Source organism: Conger conger, chromosome 8 (genome assembly GCF_963514075.1).
Source record: "Conger conger chromosome 8, fConCon1.1, whole genome shotgun sequence".
NCBI lineage: Eukaryota > Metazoa > Chordata > Actinopteri > Anguilliformes > Congridae > Conger > Conger conger.
In genome coordinates, this window is record NC_083767.1 from 58294774 (window position 1) to 58311183 (window position 16410).

Below are 16410 nucleotides of genomic sequence, written 5' to 3' on the forward strand. Positions count from 1 at the left end.
TAATTCTGATGGCCACTGTACGTGTGTGTGTGTGTGAGTGTGCCTGTGTGAGTGTGTGGTTGTATGTATGTGTGTGTGTGTGTGTGTGTGTGTGGGTGCGTGAGTGTGTGTAAGTGTGCCTGTGTGAGTGTGTGGATGTATGTATGTGTGTGTGTGAGTGTATGTGTGTGGGTGTGTGAGTGTATGTGTGAGTGTGTGGATGTATGTATGTGTGTGTGTGTGTGTGTGAGTGTGTGGGTGTGTGAGTGTGCCTGTGTGAGTGTGTGTGGGTGTGTGTGAGTGTGCCTGTGTGAGTGTGTGGGTGTATGTGTGTGTGAGAGTGTATTTGTGTCTACGAGTGTGTGTCCCTGGGTAGGTCAATGGTGGATTCCAGTGACATGATGACACAGAGGCTCCACACTGCAGCTCTGTCGGTAACCTGGCAACCTCTCCCTCCCCTCCCCACCCCACCCATACACACAAACACACACACACAACCATGCACATACACACATATGCAGTCATATACACACATACATGTACAGTCATTTACAGCACATCTGCACAAACACACAGACAATAGACAATATACACACACATATACTGTACATTCATACGCAAATACACACCCATATACTGTACATTCATACACCAGCACACACCCATATACTGTACATTCACACACAAGCACACACCCATATACTGTACATTCACACACAAGCACACACCCATATACTGTACACTCATACACAAATACACACCCATATACTGTACATTCACACACAAGCACACACCCATATACTGTACATTCATACACCAGCACACACCCATATACTGTACATTCATACACAAGCACACACCCGTATACTGTACATTCATACACAAATACACACCCATATACTGTACATTCACACACAAGCACACACCCATTCTTGTCCTTCACAAACCACCTGTGCTCACAGAGTGAGGATGAGTACAGAGGGAGATTCTGTGATCCTAGCCTGCCTCAGCCAATGGGAGCCCAGTATACTGCAGGGTGAGCGGAAACGGCGTTTCGTTTCCTCCATACACTGTCCTGCACTGTTCCAGGGCTCAAGCAGTGACTTGACACGCTTGATAATATGTATGGCCATTCAAACTGAGTGGAAAATGAAAATCTAAGGCCAATTAAGGTGAATGAAATATCTCAGTCTATCAATCTCAGCTTCAGTACAGTAGATACACGCACTAAGCACTTCATTAGGTATATATTACTTTGTTTGTTTTTTTACTTATTGGTCTTCTGCTGCTGTAGCCTATCTCCTGTGTTAGTTGCTGCCACATGATTGGCTGATGAAATATTTGCATTAGCACACTGGTCTACAGAGTGCTAAGTGGCTGTATCTGCCTCATGATGCGCTCATTACACACAGTAAAAATTGTGTCAGTGAAATGTTTGGAAATGTTTGGATGACGTTTACTCTCTGCAGTGCAGAGAGGCATTTACAGATGGTTTTCAAACTACTGTAAATTAATTTGCAACTCAAAAACCTTACTTTTGCTTTTGCCAAGCACTTTGAGCAAAGAGCTATTTATAGCCTTTTTCTTATCATAGGAAGTGGGGAAAAGTAATTCAATTGAACTCATCTTTGAATATTGTACTGTATGTCGTACAAATGTAATATAAAAACCAAAAACACTCTTTTTAAAATCTGTAATCTTTCCCAAACGTGTGGCATTGAAGTGCAGTCAATGGTTATGTTTAGTAATGATTCAGCACAAAGAAATCTTTTCAGGCAAGGAAATTAACAATATGAATGAATCCCCTCTTACATCACACAGGGTTTTTGGGCTCTCCAGCATGAATATGCATCAAAACATATTCATGTTTATTTTATGCCTGTTTGTACTTAAATGAACTCTCTTCGAGGTCATTACCAGTTTGCCTCGTACTATACAGTATATGGGCAAAAATACAATCCTTACACTTTCAGATAACTGAAAAAAATTGTTTTACATAAAATGCGCAACAGTTCAATGCATCATTATAATTTTGTAGACACTCAAAATGTCAGTAACTATATTAGTACTTTAACTATTGTATTATTTGTAGTACTTGACATGCTGAATATTCATCATTCACAGTGCAATGTTGAACAAGTTGAAGAGGATACTCTTTTAGTGCTCTGGTACTACCCTCCCACACACACACACACACACACACACACACAAACACACCTTTGTCAATCTGCGTCCAGGCCCCACAGTGTCTCTTTAACACACGTGATAAAATCTGAGCGCAGTGTTGGGGGAAATAAGGCAGGCTGGCAGTGTGGATACCCCTCGCCGTAAATCCTGACAGAATCCAGATTCCAGTCCGTTAGCCCACATCACTCAGACGGGCGGGATGGAAGACACACAGCAGATACTACACATGATATAGGGGCGACATTGGCTCAGGCAGTAAGAGCAGTCGTCTGGCCGGTTCGATCCCCGGTTCGTTCCCCCGCCCGGGCTGTGTCGAAGTGTCCCTGAGCAAGACACATAACCCCCAAATGCTCCTGACGAGCTGGTTGGCGCCTTGCCTGGCAGCCAATCGCCGTCGGTGTGTGTGTGTGTGTATGAATGGGTGAATGAGAAGCATCAATTGTACAGCGCTTTGGATAAAGGCGCTATATAAAACACCACTGTGTGGCATGAATGCACACTGCTCCAGGGCACTGATAAACATGGCCGCCAATGGTTAGCTATATTTCTGCCCTGATCAGAACCATGGGGGCAGACAGTCGTGTGAAAAGGGTAATCTCATGTTGTAATCTCACGCCTATGTGTTTGCTAATCAATTAGGGGAAAACATTTTTAAAAGAAAGCATCCTCAAGACATGGCTCCCAGTAGATCAGTCGTTGTGGTCTGTGCGATTGCCTCTCATGCAGAAGACCAGGGTTCAAGGCTCACCTGTTCCTTTTTTTGCATTTGTTTTGCTCACTTGAAAAAAAAATGTGTTATGCAACAAATTATATTTTTCAACTTAGTCCAGGGGGTTTGGGGAACGACAATCTTAACTCAAATAGGTCAAATATGGAGCAACTCTGTTTAGAGGGTAGAACGGAGTTCGCTTTGCTCGTAACATCAAGCAAAACACAGTCATCTGCCCTCAGGGTGCTGTTGAGGGCAAAAAAACCACATTGAGCATGCCCCATTCTGTGTGTGTGAGAGATACTGCCACAGAAACAATTAGAGAACTTATCTCATTGCCTCACATGACTCGTTTTCTTATCTTCAACAGCTTGGCCTACATTTTCTTTTTACTGTCCCCTCTTTACTGATGCACTTTGAGCAAAATACCTAGCCTGGAGTTACGCGGGAAAGCGGATTTGCAACCGGAACATTTTACCAAAACTCCCGACAAGCTGGAAGCAGCAGGGTCTGCTGTTTTCTGCTCTCACTCAGCACGTAATCCACTAACCTTTAAGGTGCAAGATCACAAATATGATTACAATATTCCTAATGGTGCATTCTAATGCTGACTTTAAAAAAAAAAAGCATTACAGAAAACCTAAACCTAAAGGTTTTTAAATCGTTTCATTATAGTTATCTCACTGCAACTGGTTTTGATGTGGGAAAAAAAAGCACAAAGACCTTTTCTGCACTGTGTTTCTGTCACAGTTCTGCCCCAGCTAGGGTTAATTAGGCCTTTTTTCAGCTTTATTGGACAGTATAGAGAGACAGGAAGAATGGGAGCCAGAGAGAGGGGAAGACATGCGACAAATGTCAGACGGTCGGATTCGAACCGCCGACGTCGCAGCTCGCAATGAGCATGCGGTCATTGCTCTACAGGCTGCGCCACCGAGACACCCCAGCTAGGGTTAATTAGGACGCAAACAATCCCAGGATTCTCAGAAAGATACGCCCCAGCTGGGTGAATCAGAGCAGGTGAGCAGCCTGCTGCTGTTCTCACAAGCGTTTAATACCCTGCTGAACATCCCTCTAGATCATTCTCATGCTAAAAGATCTAATAGATCTGTGTGAGGGTTCATGTTTTCAGTCCTGCGTTACTGTAACTGTGATCATAGGAGTGAATCTTCGTGTTTGTGGTCATAATCATCGTTGTTATCCGAACCTTTCGCCGACCGGAGGGTTAGCTATCGGAATTAATCACGGACCAGAGTGGTTCAGATCATTTCAAAAACAGATATCCTGACCAAACATCTGGCAACCCTAACCCCACCACACCCCACTCCCATACCACATAACACAGCCAGGGTTCAGTTTAGGAAGAATAGAAAGGGTTCCATCCACTTTTTAAAATAATATTTCTCACAATAAGCTTCCATTTCATTCATGCACTATCCTTTGCAGTTACTGAGCTGTTTGTGGGTTTCCTGGGTTCAGAAGAAGCACGGCACTGCCCACAGCAGCCTGGAGTCAGATACTCAGAGTGACTGTGACAGGGACAGCGATGAGAACAAGCCTTGTCTTTGTCCCCCCCCCTGGGGGTCAGGGAAGAAGGGGGGGGGGAGGGGGGGGGGTAGTGAAGGGCTGAGTTTGGCGCCCAGATTTCAGCATGCTCCCATGCACACAATGAGAGCTGAGTGCACAGCTGAGAGGAAGAGAGGGAGAGAGAGAGAGAGAGAGAGAGAGGGAGAGGGAGAGGGAGAGAGAGGGAGAGAGAGAGAGGGAGAGAGAGGGAGAGCGAAAGAGAGAGAGGGAGAGAGACAGGGAGAGAGGGAGAGAGATAGGGAGAGACAGGGAGAGGGAAAGAGAGAGAGGGAGAGAGAGAGAGGAAGAGAGACTGAAGGAGGGCACACTGGCCAGAAGACAGGCTTGAACCAATCGCGTGAGGGGTGAGAAAAGACCCTAAAAATACAGGAGCCAGTAAGGCGGTGACAGGGGAACCTATGACCTAAACAAATATATTTCTGTCACCAAGATCACTCCCATACTTCTCTGTCAAAAGCTACACTGTTTGTTGTTTGTTCGTGAACTGTATGTACGTGGGTATAGCCGTACAGCAGGATGGTACTCCCTCTCTGCACTGACAGCCTTTGACACATTTAAAATGAGAGATTTTCTTTCTATCTGCTAACTGACCAGCACCTGCTTCAATCCTAGCGTGTGAGGCTGATTTCGAGAAACCAATCCGAGAATGACAGATGGTCCTAATCCATTAAAGTCATCCATCGATAGGAAGGCCGCAGCTAACTGATTCCTCAAGTTAGTCCTTGATACACAATGTTCACTGAATTCACCCGTGAATTATGGTACATACTGTCGATAATGGCCATCGTGTTTATGAATTCACATTCAAATACTTTTTTATCCCCTTCAAATGCATCCATCAATCCATCCATTTTCTAAACCTGTTTATTCCTAGTCAGGGTCATGGGGGAGGGGAGGGCTGAATCCAATCACAGAATGCAGTAGGTATGAGGCAGGAATACATGCTGGAAAGGCCGTCAATCAAAGGCCCACACACCATTCACTCACACGCTCATACCAACGGGCAAATTAGAGTCCCAATTTAGCCTACGTTTGACTGTGGGGGAGAAACACATTCATTTTTTACATTTACATTTTTCGTCATTTGGCAGACGCTTTTAATCCAAAGCGACTTACAAGTGCATAGGTTCTTCCACAAGTTAAAGCATCACATCCATCAAAGTCACAGCCTTCTTGCTGCGAGGCAATAGAGCCCTTTCCTGCCTGCCACCATCCGACTGCATAAACATTCAAAATAATACAGTATTATTTATTGTAAAGTTCACTTCAGCTATGGCCATGGTTGGAGAACATTAAAGTCTCTCTAACCAGAACAACATATATTTTAAGGGCACAGACCAGGTTGACAAACACAATATCCCACAATCCTCTGAACTGCTTACACACAGCATACACACAGCTCCAAAATGCACTTTTGTGTGTGTGTGTGTGTGTGTGTGTGTGTGTGTGCTGTTTTAGTGTGTCTGTGTATCACACCACCGCTGCAGCTGACCAATCGCCTTTAACTCCAGGATGAGAAAGATGCTCCCATTGGTGGAGTTCCAAAGGCATTGTGGGAATTAAGGGGTTGGTCCTGCTGTCAAGGATGTTTCAAAATCGAGACAACCTTGGACCCCGTTACTTTCTGAGAGGAATATTGACTTAGACGTTCTACGGGAAACGGTGGTCAATAAATTAATAATTCAAATCCTTTAAATGTAAACACACACAGGGCCACTTCTTATGTCTCTCAGGCCTGCAGGGGGATGAGATCTTCTCGATTCGTCAATTAATCAATTCATCAATTCATCAATTCATCAATTCATCACGGGCCCATGAGTTTGAAGTCATCGCTGCCTGATTTATAAGCCATACAGTCAGTGAGCACTTTATTAGGTATTTATTAGACTTTACCTTTTAGACGTATCGGTCTTCTGTTGTTGTAGCCTATCCGCTTAGAGGTTTGACGAGTTGTGTGTTCAGAGATGCTCTTCTGCATACCGCTGTTGTAAGGTGTGGTTATTTGTGTTACTGTCACCTTCCTGTCAGCTTTGACCAGTCTGGCCATTCTCCTCTGACCTCTCTCATTATGAATGCATTTTTACCCGCAGAACTGCTGCTCACTGGATGTTTTTCATTTTTCACACCATTCTCTGCAAACACTAGAAACTGTTGTGCGTGAAAATCCTAGGAGATCAGCGGTTTCTGAGATACTCAAACCACCCTATCTGGCACCGACAATCACGACACAAAGTCACTTAGATCACATTTCTTCCCCATTCTGACATTTGGTCTGAAAAAGAGCTGAACCTCCTGACCACGTCTGCATGCTTTTATGCATTTAGTTGCTGCCACATGATTGGCTGATTAAATATTTGCATTAACAAGCTGGTGTACAGGTCTACCTAATAAAGTGCTCACTGAGCTTATTGCGCATGCTAAATTAGCTAATGGCCCACTCGGCATTCACAAAGCCCAGTATTCACGTCTTTGAGCTGTGAATTATTGACAAATGGTGGATTAAACAAGCCCCACTTCAATTCTTCAATGTATTTTTCCCACAATCCCTAGCGGCTGAGCCACCAAGATGAAGTGAAATCCTCGTGAAAAACAGACACCAAACAAAACCCCAACTGAGTCACACTGTTCATCACTGCTTACTCCCCGGGGCGAAAAAAATAAGATACTTGTAATAACTTGGGGGGGGGGGGGGGGAGAGTAGAATCAGACTGGAGTAAACACTCGGACACACACACACACACACACACACAGCACCGTGAGTAAACGGACACAGTCAGTCTGTGTATCAACGCGTCCGCACAGTCATCGCAGCGCACATCCTCCGCAGACACGTTCTCATTTCCACAGGATCCGCCCTCCTTCCAGGGTCAGATAACGCGCCACCGCTCGAGAAACGCCAACCTTCGAGGGTCATACATCTTTCCCTTCTTCCCTTCTTCCCTCGTTTAGACCTTGTCGGGGGCCGTAATGGAAGGAGGGCGGAAAACACACACATCAGTCACCGCATGAAAGGGGACCGCGGTCTGGTGACACCGGCCAGGGCCGGGGGTCGGCCGGCAGTTGACCGCGTCTTTGACGGCTTGCACGGGCATTGTCCCCCCCCCCCTCCCCAACCCCCCCCCACTTTACTGAGGTGACAAGACAGATGGGCGCTGCACCAGCGACATTAAACGGTTTTTTTCCCCCTCGGTTTTGCGAGAAAAGTTTTGAGCCATCCATCAAGGACACAATCGGGTCTTCAGAAAACCTACGCCCCTCTGAAGTGTTAACCCAGGGGCTCGGAAAACGGGAAGATTTCAGACCGGGAAACAGCAGAGCCTTGTGCTACGGAGAGGCTCACAGCCAGTTATTCAGGGCATGGAGAGAGAGAGGGAGCGACAGAGAGTGAGAGTGAGGGAATGAGAGAACAACGGCGCATATTACTGTAAAATATGTGTCTGAATGTCATGTACGGAGAGACAGTGAGTGACAAAACAAAACAAACATCATAATACACAGATGCACAGACACACTGACATATATACACACAGGCACATACACAGACAGCACACACACACAATCAAATCACACATGCCTAAAATATGTGTATATATGTATGTATGTATAGATGTGTATATAAATTATGTGTACTACACAATCTATTGTATAATCTGCAGTATTTCCCCGTTCTTATTCTTTTTTTCCCCATGTTACTAGCTATGCTTTGGCAATACAAATGCAAATTTTGTCATGACAATAAAGCACTTTGACTTGAATTGAATTGAATTGAATTGAGCGAGAGAGGGAGATAGGGAGAGAGGGAGATAGGGAGAGAGAGGGAGATAGGGAGAGAGAAGGAGATGAGTGGCCGCAGAGAGGGTAAGAGAGGGATATGGAAAGAGTGAGAGGGTCATTCTGATACAGAGAGAGGAGAGAGGGAGGGAGGAGAGAGGGAGAGAAAAAAGGCAGGTCAGAGGGTGAAGGGAAGGTATTAAATGACATTTAAAGAAAAACATTTAAACATAAAATATATTATTATGTCAATATGTTTAGATAATATGAATGGAAAAGAAAAGTAGAACATGAAACAAAACAAAATATTGATGAAGATTGCGTTTCTCCCGCCCTATGTAATTCTCAGATTTACATATTTATCCACATTGCAAATCATCTCACTTACTGCACACTTGTACTTCAACTACTCAGAAAGACAAGAGGGTGATAGAGAGACAGAGAGAGGGAGGGAGAGAGGGAGAGAGAGTGGGAGAGGCAGACAGAGAGAGGGTGAGAGTGAGAGACAGAGAGAGAAGGAGAGAGAGTGAGCATGAGGGTGAGACAGACAGAGAAAGAGGGAGAGAGGGAGAAACAGAAAGAGGGAGGGAGAGAGGGAGAAACAGAAATAGGGAGGGAGAGAGGGTGAGAGAGGGAGAGAGGGAGGGAGGGAAAGAGACAGAAAGAGAGAAAAGGATGGGTGAAGTGGGAGAAGGATGGAAAAGGGATAAAGGGAAGGCACTGTACTATAATCCCTTTTCCTGCTCTGAGTTATTCTTGCTAATCCCCCCTCAATGCTGAGCCAAAAACCCATGGGACACAGACCGCCACCCGTCCAGGGGTGCTGAACCCATGCCATTCTGGGAAACAGGACACAGTGCTGCCCAGAACGGGACTTCACAATGCAGGTTATGTGAAGTGTTCTTCAGACTGACTATATTTTTGGTTTGGGAAAATAAAACATGAAATTCACTCATTCACATGCACCCAACTTTGGTGGAAGTGGTTTGAGGATAAGGGGTGAAAGATCAGATTTTTAGGGGTCCAAGCGACTTAGTAGATCAGTAGATCCTACTTTTTCAGATGAAGAACTTCAGCCTCAGGATACAACATCAGCAAATATTTTGATTTTGGGCCACTAAACTTTTTTTCAGAAACACATTTTTTGCTTCTTCTTCAACAAAGCTGATTCAATCTTCACCAAATTTGAAAAAAAGTATGCACCGAGTAACCCAGGAACATGTTTTTTATATACTAGCGAATGCTTTATCCGATCATCACAAATCTTAGCGAACATATAAAATAGTTGCATCTGGGGCAGCATGCTAATATCTGTGTCCTTTCCCCAATAAGTGACGCTTTAAGAGGAATGCATAAAAATGTCTCTAACGCGTCAATTCCTTTACCAATCAAACTAAAACTTTGCATGCCATGTCTTTCAGTCAGTAAATGATAAAGTCTTATCAGAAAAAACATGGCCACCATCAACCAATCAGCTTTCACTGTGCATGTGACAGGCTTATCAATGGCTGATCAGCATGAATCTTGTATATATGTAGATGTCTAAGCTAGGGATACATATTCTGTATATTTATACATATTCTGTATATTTTATTACACAATATTTTAGGATGGAGAATAAAAATGTATCTGCCATTCATCAGACATGCGTCAGACTTACAGCTTAACAGTTCATACCACGTTGCCACATGCAGCTCAGACCCCATTAATTACCGCTTGCCGTTATATCTCTATATTATAATCACTTCTTAACCTTGAAGACACTTTTGTGTTTTAATCTTACCCTGGCGCCTATCGGTTGGCAGTTTCTTTGTCTGTGTGTTTTTGGGAGAGGGGGGCGTCTTTTTCTTTTTTTTTTACGTAACACATGCAGCGGCCTTTCAATAGCCTAAAGCGGCCGGTCTGTGTCTGAAGGTGCCCAACATCCTCTGAGTATGAAACAGAAGCCATTTTAAATGTTTCCAAGGCTAAATAAAACAACATCCCTAGGAGAAAGAGCCGTGGTGATGAGCATTATATAATGGGGTTTGCCCTGTCCCAGCACGCCATAATCTGGTCCTCTGGCAATGTGGCTGCTACTCCGCCTTAATATGATCACACGAAGGCCTGTCCCAGCAGAGTAACCCCTCAAAGAGCGTTTTCTAGGCGAGTTCACAACACCCAGAGCATCGCAGCATCGAGAATAACATTCTCTATTAATGTTGCTCCGAACATTAGGGGAACATTTCTGTGTCACAATTGTGATTATCAGAATTATGTTGAATATCATCATCCTTCCCAAAATGTCTTCATGGCAAACAGACGCTGTTGGAATCAATCCAGGCGTGTTCAGACTTGTTTGCGTTCACGTGAGTAGCCTGCGTTTTTCGTAGGGCATAGACCTGATTAGATATGAAAGCAGAAGCAGCCGTTGTGATCATGATTTCATAATGAATCTGGTTCACCTTTCAAGTGTGTCTGGTGGTTGTGATTTTTCCTGGTTTTCTCGACTTTTCCAGTCTCCAGCTGGACCTGAAAAGCCATCTGCAAAATTGGTCTGAGCTATGCTAATCTTTACTTTAAACACCTCCAATTAATGTGTTGCAAATTATTATTAAGTGCAATACAGACATTAAATAAACTAATTTATTCAACCAATGTATTCTGATGGATTTTTTTCCACTCCAGTAGCAATCTCAATTTAACTTCGTTAGTTGTAATTGCTCCAGGGAGCAGGGAACACCAACATTACTCTTAATTGTGGAAATGTAACACCAGTCTAATTTAATTTAATTAAGCATTCTCAAATAATAATATGCTATCAAATGAAAACAAATAAATTAAGAGTTATACATTTACCCATATCATACTTAAGTTATGCATTTCCAATGTTCTCTAATGAATAGAAATAAATACAGTAACAAATGTAATTATTTGAATATAATAGTGGTGACTCATTGCACACTGTCCTTCAAGTTAACATCTCAATCAAACTTAATTTATTGCAAATGTACCGAGTCAGAGATTTGCTAGAGTCCGAGGTGGGATTTGAACCCCCGTCACTCACTCATTCAAAGATTTATTAGACAAATGCGTTACCAGACAGCTACATTCCCCCTAGCCAAGGGCAATGACATTATTTTGAATTTGAGGGTTAAGTCATCAGGGAGTATTGTCACGGTAACCTGCTCCGAACCTTTGCTGCACTTCACTGTTCTTTTACTCGAAACTAGCCGAGCTAACCCTATAACATAAGCACAGCTTTAACGACAAAACTGCCATACACAGCATAGCACCCTGGAGTACCTTATGGCCTATAATGACATACGATATGGTGACATACAGGAGTCCCTGTAAGGCATGAGCCCTGAATATGTCTGAATTAAAAGCCCTCTGAGTATCAACCAAGCGTCACTGAAGGTGTAAGGAAATATGCCTTCGTGTTTGTTGTGGTGGGTGGGGGCACACACTAAACATGGCTGACTGCTCCTGATGGTCCTCAGAGACGACAAAAACCTGAGAGACGACTCCTTTTCCCTTTCACTGTCTCACCACAGAGGGGTGTGTGCAGGGGGTGTGACCGTAATGTGCCAAGGACAAGTACACACACACACGCACATGCACACACACACACATCTGCCCACACACACCCGCATGCACACAGACACACACCCAGACCCACATGCACACAAACACATGCATGCACACACACACACACGCACACACCCACACACGCATGCACACACACACACACACACAGCCTATGGGGGACAGCTCTGTCTCTCGCTTCACAGCGCCACAGCTGACTGTACAAACATGTAAATTAAATCACACTGTCAGAGGCGGACTTGTTAGAGCTGCCCAAGACAGAGGAGACTCACCATCTCCCATATGCTCTCATGAACAACTGATTTTGCCTGTCTGCCAGAGTAATATGGCCACCTTCACCCATGCTGTCACACTAACCTAATGTCTCCGCCTCTGCTGGTCTGTGCGCTGCCTTTAATTTAGAAGGTTAATTAATGAGTTAGCTTGTCAATGTCATCTGCACTTACCGTAGAAGCTGTATATTTAAAAAAAACATAACATAATGATCAAGAACAGACCATTCAGCCGAGCAATGCTTGCTTTTTCCCACTAAAGTGTACCTACTGCTTAATTTGCCTAAAAGCTAAATAGTATCTTTCACGCTGGTCTTGAAACCCCCCCCCAGTGTTTCTGCCTCCTGTCCTGGCAAGCTAGCTAATGACCGCTCTGTGTGGAAAAATATTTCCTAATATTTATCCTATGCCAATTTCCATTTATTCCCGCTCATTCTGCTAACCAAACTCACCCTGAAGAATCGCCTGTTGTTCACTTTGTTAATCCCTTTAATGAATTTAAAGGTCTCAATCAAATTCCCCCAAAGTCTCCTTTTACTTAGCTTATAGTCTTTCATCATAACGTTTATCTTTTATACCTGTAATCAATCTGGTTGCACTTCTCTGAACCTTTTCCAGCCCCTCTATATCTTTCTTATAATGCGGTCCCCTGAACTGTATAAAGCACTCTAAGTGTAGTCTAACAAGGGTATTGTACACTCACTTAGCACTTTATTGTACACCTACTTATTAATGTGATTATCTAATCAGCCAATCGTGTGGCAGCAGCGCAATGCATAAAATCATGCAGATACGGGTCAGGAGCTTCAGTTAATGTTCACATCAACCATTAGAATGGGGAAAATCTGAACACTATGCTACTTGTCTCCTGCCTCCTGCAGTTACTAATTGACATGCTCCACCATATCAGTCGAGGAGTCAAACTGTTTTACAACCTCAGAATGAAGATACCACCGTTATTAAAGAGCCTGACCAATCTTGTTTCATTACTGCTCAGTGAGCTTCAACTACAAAGCAAAACTATGACAGAAAAATATTCTGCCATATCTAAAAAAACACCTGGGAATTTATTTACATGTACAGTTACCTGCTTCTGCTGTTTGTCACGGTGAGCCAAAACAGATGGGCCAAATAAACAACTGTGATCTTCCCAGAGTGTCGCTCTCCGCAGGGCTGCCGAGGGACGGGGTGTGGGCGGTGTATCTAATACTAGCTCTAATTGAATTAGACAGGGTACAATTGGCTACCAAATTTTTTTTAAAAAGAGACTGCACAGTCGCTGGAGTGGGAATGGAACATGGGATAACCAGGCAGCCAGATGTACAGAGTCTGTTAGGGATGCACCAGGTGTCAGAGGAGAACATCCCTATTCTTTCCACAAGTGCCTGGGGGGTCTTCCACGTCTCTCCATTATGGGTTCCTGCGTTTCTCCGTTCTGTTTCCATGCACACTTGGATGTGGAAAGGGGCCAGGTGACCTCAGGTGGCTCCGGGTGTCCAATCCCTCCACAGCGTGTTTAATCACATTTAAGTACCTGAGAGTAACAGGCGTGTGTCAGCCACAGGAACCTTTCAGCTTTTTACGAGCTGCGCCACCCAGGGCTGTGCTGGCCACGGTGAACCTATGTCCCCATTTCTCTCTCTCTACGCCCCGGAGAGGCGGGGCTGTGAGACCTCCATCCCGTGCCTTTAAAGTCCTCTTATCACGACCTCGTAAAAGTGTCAGCCACTCCGCACATGACTTTTATTTACACCGCCTGCATCGTGGCAGAGTTGGATTCCTGAACTCCACGGTTGGTGGACCTGCTATGTGCTGCCCATCTCTTTCAGGGATCAATCAAGGTTTTCGTTATTCAAAATGGGTCCACAGCAGAATGCTAATTGGTCATCATTCTTTCTTGTTTTTAACATATGATGTCATCGGGGGAGATTGACCAGCTTGAGGGAAGTCACTTTTTTATTTTTTAAAAGATGAAAGTATGGCAGTAGTCGCTAATTACAGCATAGAGGGCATTTGCTTCAAAAGCACTGTGTTAAAAAGGGCATTTTCACAGTTCAGCATTCTGGCAAATTAAATATCAAGAGAGAAATATGTTTTTCACAAAACCCTACATAACCCCATGGTGTTATATAGCAACCAGACTGTGTGATAGGAAAATAATTGCTCTGGAGGAAAAACAGTTTTTTTTATATTATATGCATGTATGTAGCAATCTAAAGTAGGTTACATTGGATATGTAAATATCTAAACATTAGTCAGATAAATTAATCACGTGTATGCTAATTTCAATACACTGGCTGTTTATTAATAAACAGGCCTGTAAGAACCACCACCATTATGCAAATGCTCAGGCATTTAGCGCTGATATCACGCCTGTGGTGAATGTGTGTGCGTGTGTGTGTGTGTCTGTGTGTGCGTATGTGCGGTGGTGGTGGTGGGGGAGGTTGGCATATGGAATCCATTTCCCTGTCCCTCTGACCTGTCCTCTCTCCCTCTCAGCTGTTAGAGTGTCATGTGAAGCGTGTATCCAATGCCAAATCCGCACCCCCCCTCTCCCCCACCCCCACCCCCCAAGTGTCAGCTGAACCTCAGGTATGGCACCTCCCACCCCACGCGCTCCTTTCTTTTTTAACCAGCCAATGGGCTGCTGAGTGACATCACAGCTGAATGACCGCCCCCCAAACAAACCCCGCCCCCGGAGAGCGCTGGCCAATGGCACGGCGTGTGTCACATTCTGGCCCAGATTCTGTCGGGCCGAGGGGTGTGTGCGGACACCCGCCGCGGCTCTTCGCGGTTCCGCAAGCGCTCCTGGAGCCGGGAGCTCGGCGCTCGGTAATGAGGCTGTCCGAGCCGACACTTTCCCCCGTCTGCGAGGAGGAAACGGTGCGGGGGCTGTCTGAGAACCGCCAAGCCTCACTGTCGGTCTCTCTGCTTTCTCTCTGCGCTTTCCTACATTACATTACATCACATTACATTACTGCCATTTGGCAGACGCTCTTATCCAGAGCGACGTACAGTTGATTAGACTAAGCAGGAGACAATCCTCCCCTGGAGCAATGCAGGGTTAAGGGCCCAACGGCTGTGCGGATCTTATTGTGGCTACACCCAGGATCGAACCGCCAACCTTGCGGGTCCCAGTTGGTTACAGGCCGCCCCTGAAGAAGTTATTATGAGATAGTACCCTGCTGAAAAAGCTAGGTTTTGAAACAGCTGGTAGTTGGTTGACCAGTTCAGACTAGCTCCCAGCTAGACATTGTTTCGCTGGTTGACCAGTTCAGACCAGCTCCCAGCTTGACACGGTTTGACCAGATCAAGCTATGTTTTGAAACAAGCTATGTTTTGAGACGAGCCAAGCTACTAGCACTAGCTGGCTGACCTGCTCATACCCAGCGAGACCAGCGTTATGACCAGCCTGGCCATGCTGGTTGACCAGCTCGTACCCAGCGAGACCAGCGTTATGACCAGCCCGGCCATGCTGGTTGACTAGCTCGTACCCAGCTAGATCAGCTTATGACCAGCTTGGCCGGCTCAATTTCCAAGCTGGCCAAGCTGCCATATGTGGATTTTACAGCAGGGTAGTGCTTCCGTTTCCCTGTCTTCATGCACTGCCATACAGGCTGCAGACATACAGGCCTCTGTGTCCTTTCTTCCAGGACTGACCTGGGGTGTCCAATCCCATCCGAAAAGGGCTTGTGTGGGTGCAGGTCTTTGTCTTAGCCCTGCATGAAGACACCTGGTTCTATTTGACTGAAGACCACCATTAGTTATTACATTACATTACATTACGTGGCATTTAGCAGACGCTCTTATCCAGAGCGACGTACAACAAAGTGCAAATCAAACACAAGAACAAGTGCAAAAGTGGACCTGAGAGGACAGTACAGTTCTAGTGTAAACATACAGAAATTCAGAACCCTTGAAGAGAACAATCAACTTTCAAACTAGCAGTTGGTAGCTAGAATACAACAATACAACAGCCAATAAAAACAACAATACCTATACAAGTAACGATATCTATACATAAGTGCCATTACGGTCTAAGGCTAATCACGGTGATTGTGAGTTGGGGAGGGAAAGGTGTAGCCTGAAGAGATGGGTCTTCAGTCTGCGCTTGATTATTAGGTAGAATCAGGTGTCTTAGTGCTTAGTGCTAAAACAAAAACCTCGACACACTTCGGCCCTTTCAGATAACAGTGGGGGCTGGGATAGCTTCATAGCGCTTAAAGGTACAATAGGTATGTTTTTTGTGTTAAAAGATTGTTACAAGACCATTGTAAATCCCTTCCTATCATTCAAAAAGGCTCACTGACACGTTGACTC

The 16410-nt window shown here is 44.7% G+C and overlaps 1 protein-coding gene across 14 annotated transcripts in view; it reads right to left on the reverse strand.

Annotated features, from left to right (window-relative positions):
- The window catches only part of ank2b (ankyrin 2b, neuronal), a 223267-nt gene that overhangs the window by 185418 nt on the left and 21439 nt on the right, over positions 1-16410 (reverse strand). The window lies entirely within an intron of this gene.